Source organism: Polypterus senegalus, chromosome 12 (assembly GCF_016835505.1).
Source record: "Polypterus senegalus isolate Bchr_013 chromosome 12, ASM1683550v1, whole genome shotgun sequence".
In the NCBI taxonomy this organism is placed as follows: Eukaryota; Metazoa; Chordata; class Cladistia; order Polypteriformes; family Polypteridae; genus Polypterus; species Polypterus senegalus.
The window spans coordinates 30,185,078-30,200,964 of NC_053165.1; the positions used below are offsets into that span (position 1 = coordinate 30,185,078).

At 38.8% G+C, this 15,887-nt stretch overlaps 1 protein-coding gene across 1 annotated transcript in view; it reads left to right on the forward strand.

Annotated features, from left to right (window-relative positions):
• The window catches only part of LOC120540210 (voltage-dependent calcium channel subunit alpha-2/delta-4-like), a 619,956-nt gene that overhangs the window by 40,652 nt on the left and 563,417 nt on the right, over positions 1-15,887 (forward strand). The window lies entirely within an intron of this gene.

A 15,887-nucleotide genomic window follows, 5' to 3' on the forward strand; every position in this document is an offset into this window, starting at 1 on the left:
GCAGAGAAAGACACACAAGGGTAAAGAGGAAAGGCGCTTAAAGTACACATAGGATGAAAGATAGGAAGTATTTTTAAATTATTCTCTTATATGTCTTCAGTAAGTACCGTGGCAAATAAAATACAGTATATTTATCTAAAGCCTTACCATACTTTGACTTTCTTCCTGCTTACTATTCTGTTTTTATAATTTTTGAAGGGAAATGGTATAATGTGAATATGAATATTTGAAAAAACTGTGTCATATTGTATTTGCCTTTGAAGTAAAAACTTAAAAAGTTTAAAGTCTTTGCCTTATATTTTGTACTTACTGTATTTGACACCTAATCATATGTTGTTACTTTTTAATCTGGAGCACTTGGTTTAAAATCTCAGATTACCCCATTAATAATAATAATTTCTATATATATTGTGGTCATCCGAGGGAATGACACGCTGATACACGGATGCATTTTGGGGAGCCAACCTGGCTGTCCCTGTATAGTCAAGGGTTAAACAAAAAATAATGCACAATGGCATATAAATACAACACAAATACTGCCATCAAAATAATTTCGCTATCTCAATTATAATCGTTTCGTCCATCATTAGGTGCAAGTAGAGCTTCTTTGCTCTGGTCGCTTGGGTATGAAGTGAAGCATCATTCCAGGTACTCGTGGTTTTATGGCCCAAAGACCGGAAGCGGCGGAGTCTGTTGCCCTCATTGGCAGTTCCTGGCACTGTGGACAAAGAAGTAAACAAGAGAGTTAGTGGCAGTGCACTCTCTTGGTCTAGGGTGGTATCACATACCAGGTTAACCCTTGGACACACATGTGTGAAAATATATAAATAATGTTGTTGTGTGTTTACAAAAAGGCTGCAATGTTCAATAAACAAAGACAACAAGAAGCACAGAGAAAGAGGGATGTAAGGGCTAGCAAACCAGGTGAACAGAGGTTCCTAAGTGTATGACCTGATCGAAACACACAGGCTTACCATTGTGCCCATTTTACTTAACAGGCATTTAACTATGCTAGTAGAATAATAATAGTATGCTTTATTTTTTCACACTTTTCAAGACAGTAAAGGACACATTGCAAGATAATGCCGTAAAATACATAAAATAGTGGAAAAAAATACAACAGAAAATAGTTAAACAGGACAAATAAAAATAACAAACTTCAAAGAGGGATAAAAAGTATACAGTAGACTTAGAAGGTATTCAGACCCTGCCACTTCCTGCACACTTTATTGTGTTGTAGATTTAATTTTAAATGGATACATTTTCTATGTTTGCCCTTCAATCTGCACTCAATAACCCACAATGACAAAATGAAGACATATTTTCAGAAAGTTCTTCAAATGCATTAACAATCAAAAACTGAAATCTCTCATTCATATAAGTATATACAGATCCTCAATTCAATATTTTATAGAAGCCCCTTTGACAGAAGTTCCAACTTTGAGTCTTAATGTGAAAGTCTCTCCAAGCTTTGCACAACTTTATTTGGCAGTTTATCTCATTCTTCCTAGCAGATCATCTCAAGCTGCATTAGACTGTGTGGAACGAGCTTAGGACACAGACAGGTAGACATGATTAAAAGCACCACCACACATTTATTTTACAACTACTATATACAATAATAAGTGCACACAACCCACAACTCTCCCAAAGTCCAGGCCTTTCTATCCAATGCCTCCTTTCTCCTGACCGCCTCCACTCCTCTCCTCCCAAGCTCTGTCCTCTTCCACCCGACTCCAGCCATCGAATGGAGGGAGGCGGCCCCTTTTATAGTCACCCTGATGTGCTCCAGGTGCCTCCCGACAATCTTCCGCTGGCACTCCCCAGTATGGCAGAAGTGCCGGCTGCGCACCTGGAAGCACTCCAGGTGTCCCCGAACCTCTTCCCCCTAGCACTTCTGGGTGTGGCGGAAGTGCTGAGGTCCAGGGCTCCAAAGGCATTAGGGTGCCCCCTGGTGGTGACCACGGGCCCCTACAGGGCTGAGCTTCAAAGCTTTGTACCTGTTGTCCCCATAGCCACCAGGGCGGTCGCCCCCACGTGGTCTGGGGGAGGTGCAAGCCCTCCTCCGTTCCCCCTGGGCGTCCCGGCCAGGTACCACCCCCAGCCACTTGTGACAACTGGATGCGAATTCTCTGTAAACAGTCATCTTCAGAGGCCTCATATATAAACAGTTTGTATGCCCATTTCTATGCTCCTATTGCAACATATAAAAAGTAAACTTCGTGTAAAAAACTGCTGGCACCCAGCATCAAAGCAGTGCTACTGTTTCTATGGTCTACTTTTCTTTTTTAGATTCACATCTATGATGCTGGTTTTATCAAATACACCAAAATTAATTGCATATCACTTACACATTTAATTCACTTGATTGTAATCATTCTGTAACAATATAATGGTGCACAGAATGGCCAAATTGTTCCAACTATCATAGCTGCTTTAGTGTTGCTAGAAGACATGGAAGAATTAGAAGAGAGCGCGTATTTAAAGATGAAGATGATGACTGGTTTCAAAGCTGATTTAGATTTCCAAGAGCTATCATCTTGGGGCTTTGTGCTGAATTGGCTCCGGCTTTACAAAGGCAGACTTTAAGAAATTATCCTCTACCTTCTCCTTTGCAAGTTCTGCACACTCTTGGGTTTTTAGCCACAGGAGCTTTTCAATGTGAACTTGCTGACCGATTGGGTATTTCTCAGTTATCACTGAGCCGCGCCATAGCACCTTTATAGGATGGTATTATCCGCTTGTCATTCAGATATATATGATTCCCTTACACTGTGGCTGAACTGGAAAACATCAAAGAGCAATTCACAGCAACGTCCAGTTTTCCCTGTGTAATCTGAGCAGTCAGCTGCATTCACATTGGTATTGCAATGGCGCTGGACCAGTTACATCAGCCAGGGATGAATCACCAAAAGAATGAGCTGACATTACATCATATATAACTGGAGAACCTATAAAAACAGCAACTATGTACAGTCGCAGGTGCTTTTTCCAACTAGTGCAGCAAAAGGCAAGCAGTCTTTTTAAGGATAGCAAGTCACCTCAAAGTAAAGAGTGGAGTATTGATCCGTTGTACCACTCAGCAGTGACACACTACACTATAGCTACACTATAAAGATGCCTTCAGAGAATGCATTTGCTTATGTAAATAGAAAATATTTCCACTGTATTAATGTGCTGCTCTTTAGTGTACAGAATGTGTGTTGCATTGTGCAAGCATATAGTGTGCTGCATATATAATGTGGCACACAATCGTGGCTTGCCCGTATTTGAAGAGATGCGGTATGATGAACCTAACCTTGATTCACCAATTGATCAGGCAAATCAGGCAGTTTTACAACTTTGTTTGAGTGTAATTAGCAGAATGTAAAAACAGGTAGTCAAATGCAGCATTTATTTTTTTAACAAATTAATTTAATTTGTGGTCAGTATCACATAGTACAGCCCTCATATTCTTTAGTTCATTGGCCACATCTCTTAAGCATCCACCGTTGTATTTTGTGACTCCAGAACAGTGTCTGTTATCACACTGCCAGATGGCCTCCCAGCAGTTTTCAAGGCAGGGGTGTGTGTTCAGCCAGCGCCCGAAGACGTGCTCTGCACAGAAGCACCATCACTGCCTGACCATCACACATACACATTGATTTGCAAATTGAAAGAAGCGTAATTCTTGGAGCAGTTGGGGTGTGGCGGTAGGAGCGTGCAAATGTGTTACTTTTCATGCTGACTGAGATTTATGGAGCAAAAGTATGTGGAAGTTGGCTTACGCACGGTTTCATGCATCTGAATTTTTTTGTGCATACGCACATTTCCACTTTTGTCCGTATGCCAAGTTTTAGTGTGAATTCTACGAACAGAGTTATGCATGAGGCCCCAGGTCTTTCCAAAGATGGGGTTTAAGTCAGGGCCACACTAGGACAGTCAAGGATAAGTCCTGAACTCCCTCCAGTGTTGTCTTGAATATACAGTATGCTTCAGGTCATTGCTGTGCTGAAAGGTGACGCGATACCCCAGCATGAATTTGTGGGCACTCTGGAGTTGGCTTCCTCCATGAACCTCTCTGTAGTAGGCTGTATTCATCCTTCCCTCAGTTCTAACCAGTCTCCATGTCCCCCTCCTTCTTAGCATGATGCTTCCACCACCATCCTTTACCAGGGACAGTGATGAGAAGTTCTTGGTCTTTGCCAGACACAATGCTTGAAGTTCTGCCCAAAGAGTTTGATTTTTGCGCCAACAGAATATTTTAATCTTTGTGAGTCCTCCAAGTGGTCTGTTAAAGGATATAGCTTGGCTTTCTGTCTTGCCACTCCGCCATAAATGCCTGAGTGCTGCTGAGAAGGTTGTCATTCTGACAGAACACTTGTTAAGCTCTGTTTGAGTGACCATTGAGTTCTTGGTCACCTCCCTGACCAAGACCCTTCTTACCTGGTTACTCAGTTTGACCAGATGGCCAAGTATAGGAAGAGTTTTGGTGGTTCCAAACTTCTTCCATTCTTCTAATCATGAGTAGGGATAATTGCTGAAACGCTGATCAAAGTCAGTTGATTTTACTTTAAATGACTCAATTGGGAGTCTGTCAAAAAACTGCTCTTTTCAGGATGTGCTCTTCTAAGCATTATGATAATGAAGTTATTGTATTCCCCTAGGCAAAGAATTACAGGGCATGAAGAAGTGTGCATGTAGTTCTGTTGCAGAAAGGCGGCCTGTAAAAAGAGAGGACCTGGACAGAGTTTAGGAGAGAGAAAAAACATTATGTTTTACATTAAAAAATGAGTGAAAGGTTGAGAATCAGGAATCCAAGGAGTCATCCTGGGCTGGGAGAGGAAAGGCAGACAAACATATTGTCCAACTGAACACAGAGTGCAAGAAAAAGGTATGGTGCAGCACCTGCAGATGACTGGGAAAAGAAAATATCTTCAATTAAAAATTAAGAGAGAATCTTCCTTCTTTTATTTGGACATTTTCATTTAGTCCTTTAATTACAATGAGCACTCCTTGCATGAGGGTGGACAATGCGCAGGCTTCTGTTTAGTGCAGCAGGCCTTATTTTGAATTGGAAGAGGAACAGATGGTCTCAGAAATGCAAAGATGCTTAAATTGATAAAGAAGAATCTGCCTCACCTCTTGTTAGCTGAAAATTCGCTGCTTTATTTGTAAAGTTGTTACGCCTGCTAGCCTTGTAGCTTCTTAATAAACACCTTATGAGCATTTAATTTTATTAGAATTTTGACTGTTGAGAATTAGGAAGGCTGTTGCGTCTGTTAAAGAATTTTGTGCACTCTTTTTTTTTTTAGTTTAGCAGAGTTTTATATTTTGACAGTTTCATTTTTGAACTCTGAATGTATGTATTATTTTGGATTTAATATCTTTGTTAAAAATGTCTTTGTTGTTACTCCCTCACATTGAAAGCCACTGCAAACTGGCAATGAGTTGCTATGGAATCTTGGCTGGTAGCTAGGAGCCACCTTAGTGATATGAGTTATTAAATTATAATATAGCAGCGTGAGGTACTTTGTCCAAAATATGGATTCAAACAGTGAAATAGTGTTAGTGGAAAGTTTAGCATGTGGTATTCTGGTTTAGACTCTCACTCTTCTGTCCTTACTTGGTTTATGCTTTAGTGTTTTGTCGCAGGATTTTCTTAGTGAATGACTTTAGTAATTTTATTCTAACTACGATTATGGTTAAGCTCTCTAGATAGAAAACCTAACATTAGTACTGTGAAATGTTTATGTTTTCTTTGTGAGTTTTTTCTCAGTCGTCAAGAGAAATCTGAAGTAAACATGTAACACCCTGGTCGGCTTAATAAAACATTGTATTAGTGGAAAACTTGGGGCGGTTGGTTTGGAAAATAATTCTTCTCCCTTTGTCACAGTGGGATTTTCTTCAAGCACTCCTTTTAGGCATAAACTTTGTCCAAGGCTGGTTCATACCTATCACCAAGTCGTAAAAGGATAGTCTCTGTCCTACTGTGACTCTGAAGTGGATGTATAATGAATATATTAATAAGGTCTTCACGTGTAGTCGAGAGCAATACTATAATTGGTTTTATATATCTAGCATATACTGTATGGTGATTAATGTTTTGTAGATTTATATTGAATAAGTTTAAGTCACACTTGACTGTAAATTAAAAAATAATAATCTTTAAAAGAAGCTTTATATGCCAGTTCTTCAAGGCACATTTACAATTTACCAGATCAGATGAAACTTGTTCATGCATGTGTTTAGCCCAGGGCCCGATTAAGAACTCAGGAGGCCCTAAATACTTAAAAGATTTTGGTGCCCCCTCATATATATGAGTTACACTTGCTGTCAGTGGATGACTGAACAGGACAGCTGACATGACCAAGACAAGAAACGATCATGTGAGCCTTGGTGGGCCATGTGGCACTTTCCAGATTCAATTTTGTTGTATTCCCAAGATTAATATATATTGTTAACCTTTGTTATTACTAATTTATTGTTATGTTTATTACTGTATTTATATGTATGTAATCATTTCATTTTTTGCAGTTTTGCACCATATGGTCCATGGTAAATCCAGCAATGGAACATTTCTGTGGTGCCCCCTTTGCTTGATGCCCTACACATGTGCTTAACTTGGTTAAAGGGTAATCCAGCCCTGGTTTGCCCCGCTAGCTGAAAATAGCAAATCAGACCAAACAGAAACTGACTGGACAGTGATAGACTGGGGGTTGAAGGCTTTGAATCAATCTAGATGTCATAAGGTGCACAAGATTGTTTTGCTATAATCCAGATGCCTACTGTGTGCAAACCTGCTGCTTTGATACTCTCTCTCTGACACCAGAAGCTTGCATTTAGTTGAACAGAGATAGTTCATCAGCCTCTTAGAAGTATAAGCACCGATTCCCCTTCCAGGAAAACAGCCTGGGGGAATAAAGGCAACCAGAACAAAAGGCCAGAGATGCAATGGGGGGGTGGTGGCTGAGCTAAAAAGGCATGAACAGACCCCCACCAGTCCAAGATGGGTGTCAAGAACAACAAGAATTAACTTAAATATTTGGCTAAGAGAAAGGCAAAATATCTCTCTGCTGCTCCATTCATGCAGATGGATATGCTGCTGACTCTCTGCTGCTCTTTACAGATGGCCATGCTGTCTGGTTCTACCATTTCATCTAAGGGCTATGCTGGACCACATCAGATCAAAAACTAATAAACATATTAAGACAGAGAACCACCTAGTAGCTGCATACACAAGATAAACTCCTTACTAATCAGGTTGCGTCATTTTGCCGAAACTCATTTTCACTATGTTTATATTTGGGGCACAAATAAAAAGTATACCTTTCTCTCATAACTTATTCTAGGGTTATAGAGGTTAAAGGGGGGCTATTGAACTACAATTGTAGTCAATCCTGATAGTGACCAGGCTGGTGAGAATAAACATGCAAAGGCTATAGGTGGGATTTGAAGCATTTTGTTTAGGTCTGAAAGGGAAAACAGGGCCACTCTAGAACTCTATAAGAACCCAAGCAGGTTGGAAATGTGAACAATCTCAAGGTAAATAAATCAAATTCAGTTTTTTAAAATTTTTTTTAAGTGGATTAAATTTTATCATACATACAATAAAATCCTACAGTGAACATAACAAGTACTGTGAGGCTGATGTTTAGCACTGATTAGAATGATCAGATGAAGCATCTTTTAGAAATCTTTCTATCCATTTTATCTTTCTGGCTTTTGTTAATGCTTTCTATAAACTGGGAGACGGGATGTTTGAAAGACTAACATCCTGTAAAATAGGGAGATCAAAAGTAGAGCCAGCACCATAAATAGAACAGGGAGCAGTGAACTAAAAAATTAAGAGAGAGAACACCTAATTATAGAGTAGACAAAAGGTAGTTGATGCAAATATTAAAGTCTAAATGAGGGATGAAAATGTTCAGCATGCAGTAGGGGGTCTCAGACATCTTGTATAATAATGGAGAAGTTGATAGCAGTTACAATCCCATGAAATTTATTTTGGTCCTTGGAGTTAGGAGAGTGAAAAGAAGGTTAGCAAGCGTCAGCCCCACACACCTTCCCCTGTGGTTTGGAAATAAGATGTCTAAAAAGAGAGGTCTGCTGTTCTCTGTGTCTGGACTGCATTGTGTATTTCCTGTTTTTATTTTGATCCCTTACTTGTTCAGTCTTACCAATCGAGGGTGAAAAAAGAATTCTAATTAAAGGATCAGGAAATTAAACAAGGTAATATATACTCTACATTATATATAGTGCAGCGTTTGATACCAAAAAGACTTGCAAAGCCAGAAATGCAGGATAAGAATCAGAAACCGTTGAATGAAAGGGGTTTCTAGAATGCCGAGATAAGAATGACATAGAGAATTAAATGTAAAGTGTTTTACTCCACATATGAATAAATAAGAATGGCATGAGTTAGAACATACAAGTTTTGCTGATGATGACACATGTTGAGCATTCCCATGGTACTCTGGGAACATTGCCTTGGCAACAGTTGTTGCTCCCAACACAAAATAGTCGTACTGGAAAAGAATTCCAAAATGGCATTGTGGGAAGACGATAAATATGATTAAGTTTTAAAGGAAATCAGAGAGAGAAAAGCTACCATAAATCCCCAACAAAAAGCCGCCCCACACTGGAGGCTGCCCCATTCTGTAAGCCGCAGAAAATGCTCATTTATATTTTAAAACTCTAAGATAAGCCGCCCCATGCTATTAGCCGAGGCGTTACTGAATTTACCAATCTGAAGTAAAAGCATCTAATTTGGTACCCCCCTGTAGGTATTTGCAACTCTATAGTGACATTATAGTTGAGTGTGAACAATTAAATTGATAACATTTTGCACTTACTGATATCATGCCGCAATGCAAGTCTTATGCTGCAGAATTTAAAATCCAGGTCTTTGTTTTCGCGAAAGAAAATGGCAATTGTGCAGCTGGACGCCACTTTGAAGTAGAGGTGCAAGGCATACAAGGGAAGCAAAATGGCCAAACTTGGAGAAGCGACTTAAAGATTGGATTCTCGCTCAGTGTGTGAACAATCGGATAGTTTCAACAATAGCCATCAAATTGAAGGCACGAGGAATGGCGACTGAAATGGCAATTAAAGACTTCAAAGGGAATCATAATTGGGTTTCTCACTTCATGAAACGAAATGGTCTATCTATCCGAGCCAGAACGACTGTGGGACAGAGACTGCCAGACGACTGGGAGAAGAAACTTGACAGTTTTAGAGAGTTTGTCAGAAAGGAAATCAAGACACTGAAACTAACACCGGATGACGTCATCAACATGGACGAGGTCCCGATGCAGATGGATATTCCCTCAACACGCACTGTCGATAAAGTTGGTAAAAAGACCATATCAGTAACTACCACAGATCACAGGCAAGTGGCAAAAAGCTGAAGCCATTCGTGATTTTTAAGAGGGTGACAATGCCACAGGAAAAACTACCCAAGGGTATCGATGTCTCAGTGAACAAGAAGGGCTGGATGAATGAAGATATTATGGTGGAATGGGTGGACAAATGGTACGGAAGGAGGCCTGGAGCTGGATTTTTTAACAAGAAGAAATACTTGCTAATTTTTGATTCTATGTCTGCTCATCTGATGGATAGTGTTCAGAAGGCAGTGAACAAGGTTGGTGGTCACATTGCTGTAATACCTGGTGGACCTAGATACAAACTACTGCCACTTAATATTGCTGTCAATCATGCATTTAAGTGCCTTGCGAGGATCGAGTGGGAAAAATGGATAACGGATGGTGAGCATACATTCACTCCGTCTGGCCGGCAGCGACGTGCGACGTACAGTGAAACATGTGAATGGGTTATTTCGCCGTGGAACAACGTCAAACCAGAAAGCATATAGAATGCTATTCACAAAGCTGGAATCTTTCCTCCACCTACAAGCCTACCAGCAGCACAAGCAATGTCTGCAATATCTGAGAGCGATTACTGGTGTTGAAAGCGTGTCTGACATCAGCAACAGCAAATACGGGAAATACGGTAATATCAACGTTGGATTCTCAGGATATAAAAATCTCTGTCTAGCCACAGATCATTAAAACTAGAAAGGGAAAAAAATAATAAAATTCACCAATCATAAAACTTCCCTTTGTTAATGGTCTAGCAGGGTGGGGCCTCATGCTAAATTAGGACTTTCAGGTGATGTGGTCATTGGGAGTGCAGTTACCTGAGAGGACTATGAAAGTCCTTCCTAGTTTTACGTATGACATTAGGAACCATTCTGCCTGAATGAAAGCAGCAGAGAAAAAATGATTGAATGCTAAAATGTCAGGGTAAGTCTTTCTATGTTTGTATGTGATATTTGTTGGTTTTGTGGTTTTGACATATGGGGCTCAAAATTGCAATTGAATTAAGAATATGTTTTGTTATCATCATTTTGTTTTGTTTATGTAATGTTATCTGGAATTTATCATGTGTTATGGTAGCAACAATACTAATAAGGTAGTGATCACAATATGCATTATCCTTCTGAGTCTTTAGTGTTAGTTAGCTTAAGTTTCTAGTAGGCCTAGTGATAGGATTTTGCTTTGGTTTTTGAGTTTTTTTGCCATCGACTTCTGATTATTGTCTTTCCCTTTGTTATCTGGTCACCTGCCTATTCTTTGTGACCCTTTGCTTACCCTCAATCAAGTCTCCATTTTGGAGTCTCTTAACACTTATGGTCAAAGGTACAGAAAATGGGTCATTGCCATGAACTAAGAAGAAACTAAGAAACCAAAACACAAATCGAACTTCTAGTTGTTATGAAAGCAGCACATGAAATGGCCAAAGTGGCATGAGGCCTTCAAAAGTAAGCCCGGAAGAAGGCCTGAATCTCAGACTGCCCTAGAAAGTTCACTCCATGGCAATGCTCTATCTTCTTGCTTCAATCAAATGGGGATTTGGCTTCAAAAATTCAAAAAATGCTTGCATGTAAAAAAATACCTGGCTTGTGAATAAAATGGCAAACAAAAAATCTAAAGAAAAAGGTATTTATTAATTTATTTATTATTAAAGAAGAGGAAAATAGCAAAATGTTCAAAAAAGCAAAATAAGAACTTGTTAACAAGGCAATCAGAAAGCAAACAAGTCCCAAAAGAAACTCATCAATCGAGATCCTTAAACAGAAGCAGAAGAGTTGATGAAACCAGTAAATACAAAGAAACAAACCTCTCATGAACTAGAAAGCCATAAAGCATATATTCTCATAAAATACTCAGAATGACCAAGAGATGGGAAAAACTGAACTAATAACTCAGAGAGCAATGTAGATCTTTATAAATTTGATATTTATTTTTTAAAAGACATTGTTAAAACAGTGAAGCTCTGAAGAACACAAAAAGCACAGCAGGAAATGCCTTAAAATTCCTAATCATAAATGTATCAAATGAAGTCAAATATAGAGCATAAAGTCAAAAATCTAGAAAATTCATAAAAATTATCAAAAAGCACAATACAGGAGAACTCACGGCCACCATGAGTGCATTCAATAACCCATAAGGGAATGTGGATTGCTTCCACCTTTATAGGGCTGACGGCAGTCCCTTGAGAGTGATATGCCTTTTGGGGGACCAGCCACAAAACACATGGCACCTAGAACAAGATACACAGATACACAGAAACAAAATGACCAACAAATGTAACATAAACAAAAGATTTAAAAATGAACAAAGAGATGTAAAAACAGCATTTGAAACCCAGTCACGGTGGGATACACAACAAAAGCAATAAGATCAAGCACCCCACCAAAGTGCATTCAATGAACCACAAGGAACTCGCTTTCCCAGCCTTTCTGTAAAGATTGGGGGGGCAGTCCCTTAATGATAATTTAACAGTGGCCCCGCCTCTTGGGGGGTTCCACCTACAAAATGAAACAAATATAGGAAAACAGGATTATGCACATAGAAACTAAATAAGAAATAAATAAAATTGACATAGAATACATAATTAGACAATAAATAAATAACAACATAAATGGTAGTAATCACAGAATTGAATATGAAAAAGGTATTAAAAAGGAATTTAAACAAGCCAAGGGAGGAACCCTGGATTAAACATAACAGTAGTCGTAAAATTCACATCAAGTCTTAATTTACTAAACATTTCTAGAATATCTTACACAAATGAAGGTCCTTTAATATTGAATCCAGAATCTTGGACAAAAGGAGTAGTGTCCCACAAAATCCAGACAATGATATCACGAGTCACAAGATCAGGTTCACATGATCTAAAATGTCTAATTCAGACACTACCAACATGGCCACCAAAAAGGAAGTGACCTCATCAAAATGTCACTGTGAAATGTAAACAGAAAAAACAAAATTTTGTGACCCTGCAAAAACAAAAAAAAAATAAAATTACAAAACAAGGAAATATGCCCAGTTTTAAACTCCCAAATCATAACAGACTTTGGCTCTTTGATTGTTGTTTTTTTTAATTAAAGATTAGTTTGGGGTTTCTCAGGTTTAGTTAATGTAACAGTGACAATGTCAGAGCTAGTGCTTCAAGAATTAGAATTTATTGTACATTTACTTTGTTTAGCTGACACTTTTATCCTACGCAGCTTACTAAGAGGTCAACATAATGGAGTAAACATTAGCCTGTGTTACAGGACAAGATTACAGAATTGATCATGGCAAGTGAAGAGCTCAGAACTTCAAGATAACAACAGCTAGGCAGAAATTCACCAAAAAAATATAGTCTTCAAAAGCTTCTTAAACACACTCATGGAGTCAGAATTTCAAATTTAGTTGTGGCTCATTCCGCCAGCTAGGAGCTACACATGAAAAGAGTCTGGAATCAGTTGTGATACCACGCAGAGCTGGCATCACCAGACACCATTCATCAGCACACCTGAGTGGCCGTGAAGGAGCAGAGGACCTCACAAGTGTCTCCATATCAGTGGGTGCTGACCTGCTGACTAACCTGTAGGCAAGCATCACGTAATATGTGTCACTACAAGAAGCCAATCGACAGTTCTACACATAAAGTTTTGGAAAGGTTTTCTCTTCATACAGTTATTGCTGTTAGTGAACATTTGTTTTTTATTTTCTTGTTTTGTTAATTAAGAGATTAGATTTTCTTAGAGCTGTGCTATCTCTGCTTTTTTTTCTATTTTTAGATCTTCCCTGTAGGTTCACATTTTTGGTTAATTTAATTTCCCTCTTTCTCATCTATTTTGAGTTTTGTAACAGATGTTTAATTTGAGTTAAGTTGAATATTTTCCAGTCCTGCTTCTCTTTAATTAAAATACTATCTGAAACGTTCAGTTAATTGAATTATTTCTTAATAAAAAGATTTGGTTTTCCTGTGTGCGGAAATCATAACACTGTGGATATAAAAAATGTTGAGAAATGCGTGGAGAACATTCAGTCAATCAAGCTTGCTTGTTTAGCTAATAGCTACGATGTCCTAATATCTCATCCAAATATTTCTTAAAACTTGTCAGGGTTTCTGCTAGTATATGCCTCAGTAGTTTGTGGGGTGGAAAATGTGGAGAACTTGCAGTGCAGAAACACATTTTGCTGTGTTATGCTTTTTGGAAATTATACAGCTTGTAGAGCTCCTAATGGGATTTCTAGCTAATTATGAGGGATTTTGACCCCACCTGAATTTCAAGTCTATTTTATTATATCTCACTACATTTAAAAGTGTATCATTTGTTTGTAGCTGCATCTTTTCCAGGTTTGCTGCTGCTGAGTTGCACAGTCCAATAAAGTTTGTCATAAAATGTTCAGTGAAAATTTACAAAAGAATAAATGATAAAAAATTTGAGGAAAACATTACTACATGTGCAGAATGAAAAGCAGAAAAGGGAAAAAGGATGCCTGCTCTGTTTCATTACAATCTTAGCTTTCACGTGTTAAACTTCAGTTATGTTGTATCTTTAAAAGTTTGCGTTACTCTTCCATGGTGAACTTACTTAGGCTTCAGAACGTTCAGTTTGAAGCTGTTTGCCCTCCATGTCTTACCAACCTCAAGGCAGATCATAGGCTGAGGTTATCTCTGCTCAGAATAAGAAATAATTTAAATATTTCATTTAGGAGTTAGCTTGTAGGGATTATAATAGAACTTTCCATTAACTATGCAGTAATATTTAGACAAACGTTTTAAGATAAGTATGAAAATATTTATATAGGTTTAACATTAACTGACTAACAAATGGCTATTACACTGCTTATGTTTTATCGCGATGGATGGTGCCATCTTAGCCTATTGTAATGATTGTCTCCATGGAAATCCTTCCCAGAATGCTCCAGAGTGTGCTCATTTGTGGCGTTATCTGGCCAACAAGTTAAAGGCCATTCTCAGTGTTATGATCCCAATCTTTTATAAAAAATTTGTGTAAATTCCTATCAATTGATGATTCCAAAGTTTTGGGGCCCAGGTTTGGGGTGTAATTTTGCCCAGAAACTATTCTGAAAATAATCATGACTTGTGTTTTATTGCGTGTTCTATTGGTTTCTGATTTGGCCTTCTGCATGGAGATCGTTCCCAGAATTCTCCAGAGTGTACTCGTTTGTGGCTTCAGTTTCACAATGATACCAAAGAACATCTTGTGCATTTCTTGGATATCCAAGCTTGATGGATAAGCATTGTTTGCGCTGCATTAAAAGATCTTTATTTCTCCTTCCTTTTTTTTTTTTTAATCTAAACTATTGGACTCACACTTTTTCAATTGTGTTCTGAATTCGATTGAATATTTCCTCATCTCCTGGTTTTGAACTTTGGCATGTTTTTTGACTTTCGATTCTTCTGGTCATTTTCATTTCCTTTTTTACTGCCTCTTACAAGTCAGTATACTCAGCAGTTTCAGGGTACCTGAGCTTGATGATGTTCTCAACTCTCCGGCTAACAAATCTTTGTTCTCTTCATTGTTGACCCTGAAGTTTTGACTCTTTCATCGGTATTGATGAAAGATCTGTTTAACACCGGCCCATTCCTTGACTACATATCTTGGGGACATTTTTCATTTTTTCTATTACTGTCTTTGGCAAGTCAGTATGATGCAGAGCTTGTATGTAAAGCATGTGTTGGAGATCAAAAAACCTTATTAAGTCACACATTACTACTGGCCCAAGTGACATTGTTACCCCTAATGGGTAGGAATATTGGCAAATATTTTAATAAAGCAAGACACTTATGATCCTGTGTAGAATTCATGCCAAAGTAAGCAGGATTGGTGAGACTGCAGGCCTGAATGCTGAAATCAGATGAATCTTTTTTTTCAGCTGCTCATATTTAGGGGTTGCCACAGTTGATCTTCTGTCTCCATCTATTCCTGTCTTGTACATCATTTTCTGTCTTCATATCCTCCCTCATCACGTTCATAAACCTCCTCCTTCACCTTCCTCTTTTCCTCTTTGGCTGGCAGTTCCATCCTCAACTTTCTTTTCCTGATGGACCCCTCATCTGTCCTCTGCATGTGTCCAAACCATCTGAATCTAGCCTTTCTGACTTGGTCACCAAACTGTTGTACCTATGTTGTCCCTCTAATATATTCTTTTCTAATCTTGTCTACCGTTGTTACTCTGAGCGAAAACCACAGCACCTTCAACTCTGCCATTTCCAGTTCTACCTCCTGTCTTTTTGTTATTGCCACCGTCTCCAAACCATACAACAAAGCGGGCCTCACTACCATTTTATAGACCTTCCCTTTCACTCTTCTATCACAAATCACTCCTGCCACTCTTCTGTACACAGCCAACAGTGCCTGCACTCTCTTCTTCACCTCTCTGCTACACTTTCTGTTTCTTTGGACGGCTGAACCCAAGTATTTAAAGTTGTCTACCTTCACCACCTCTGATCCTTGCAGTTGCACCCTCCACAATCTTCCCTCTCATTCACGCACATGTAATTCGTCTCACTCCAACTGACTTTCAATCCCCTTCTCTTCT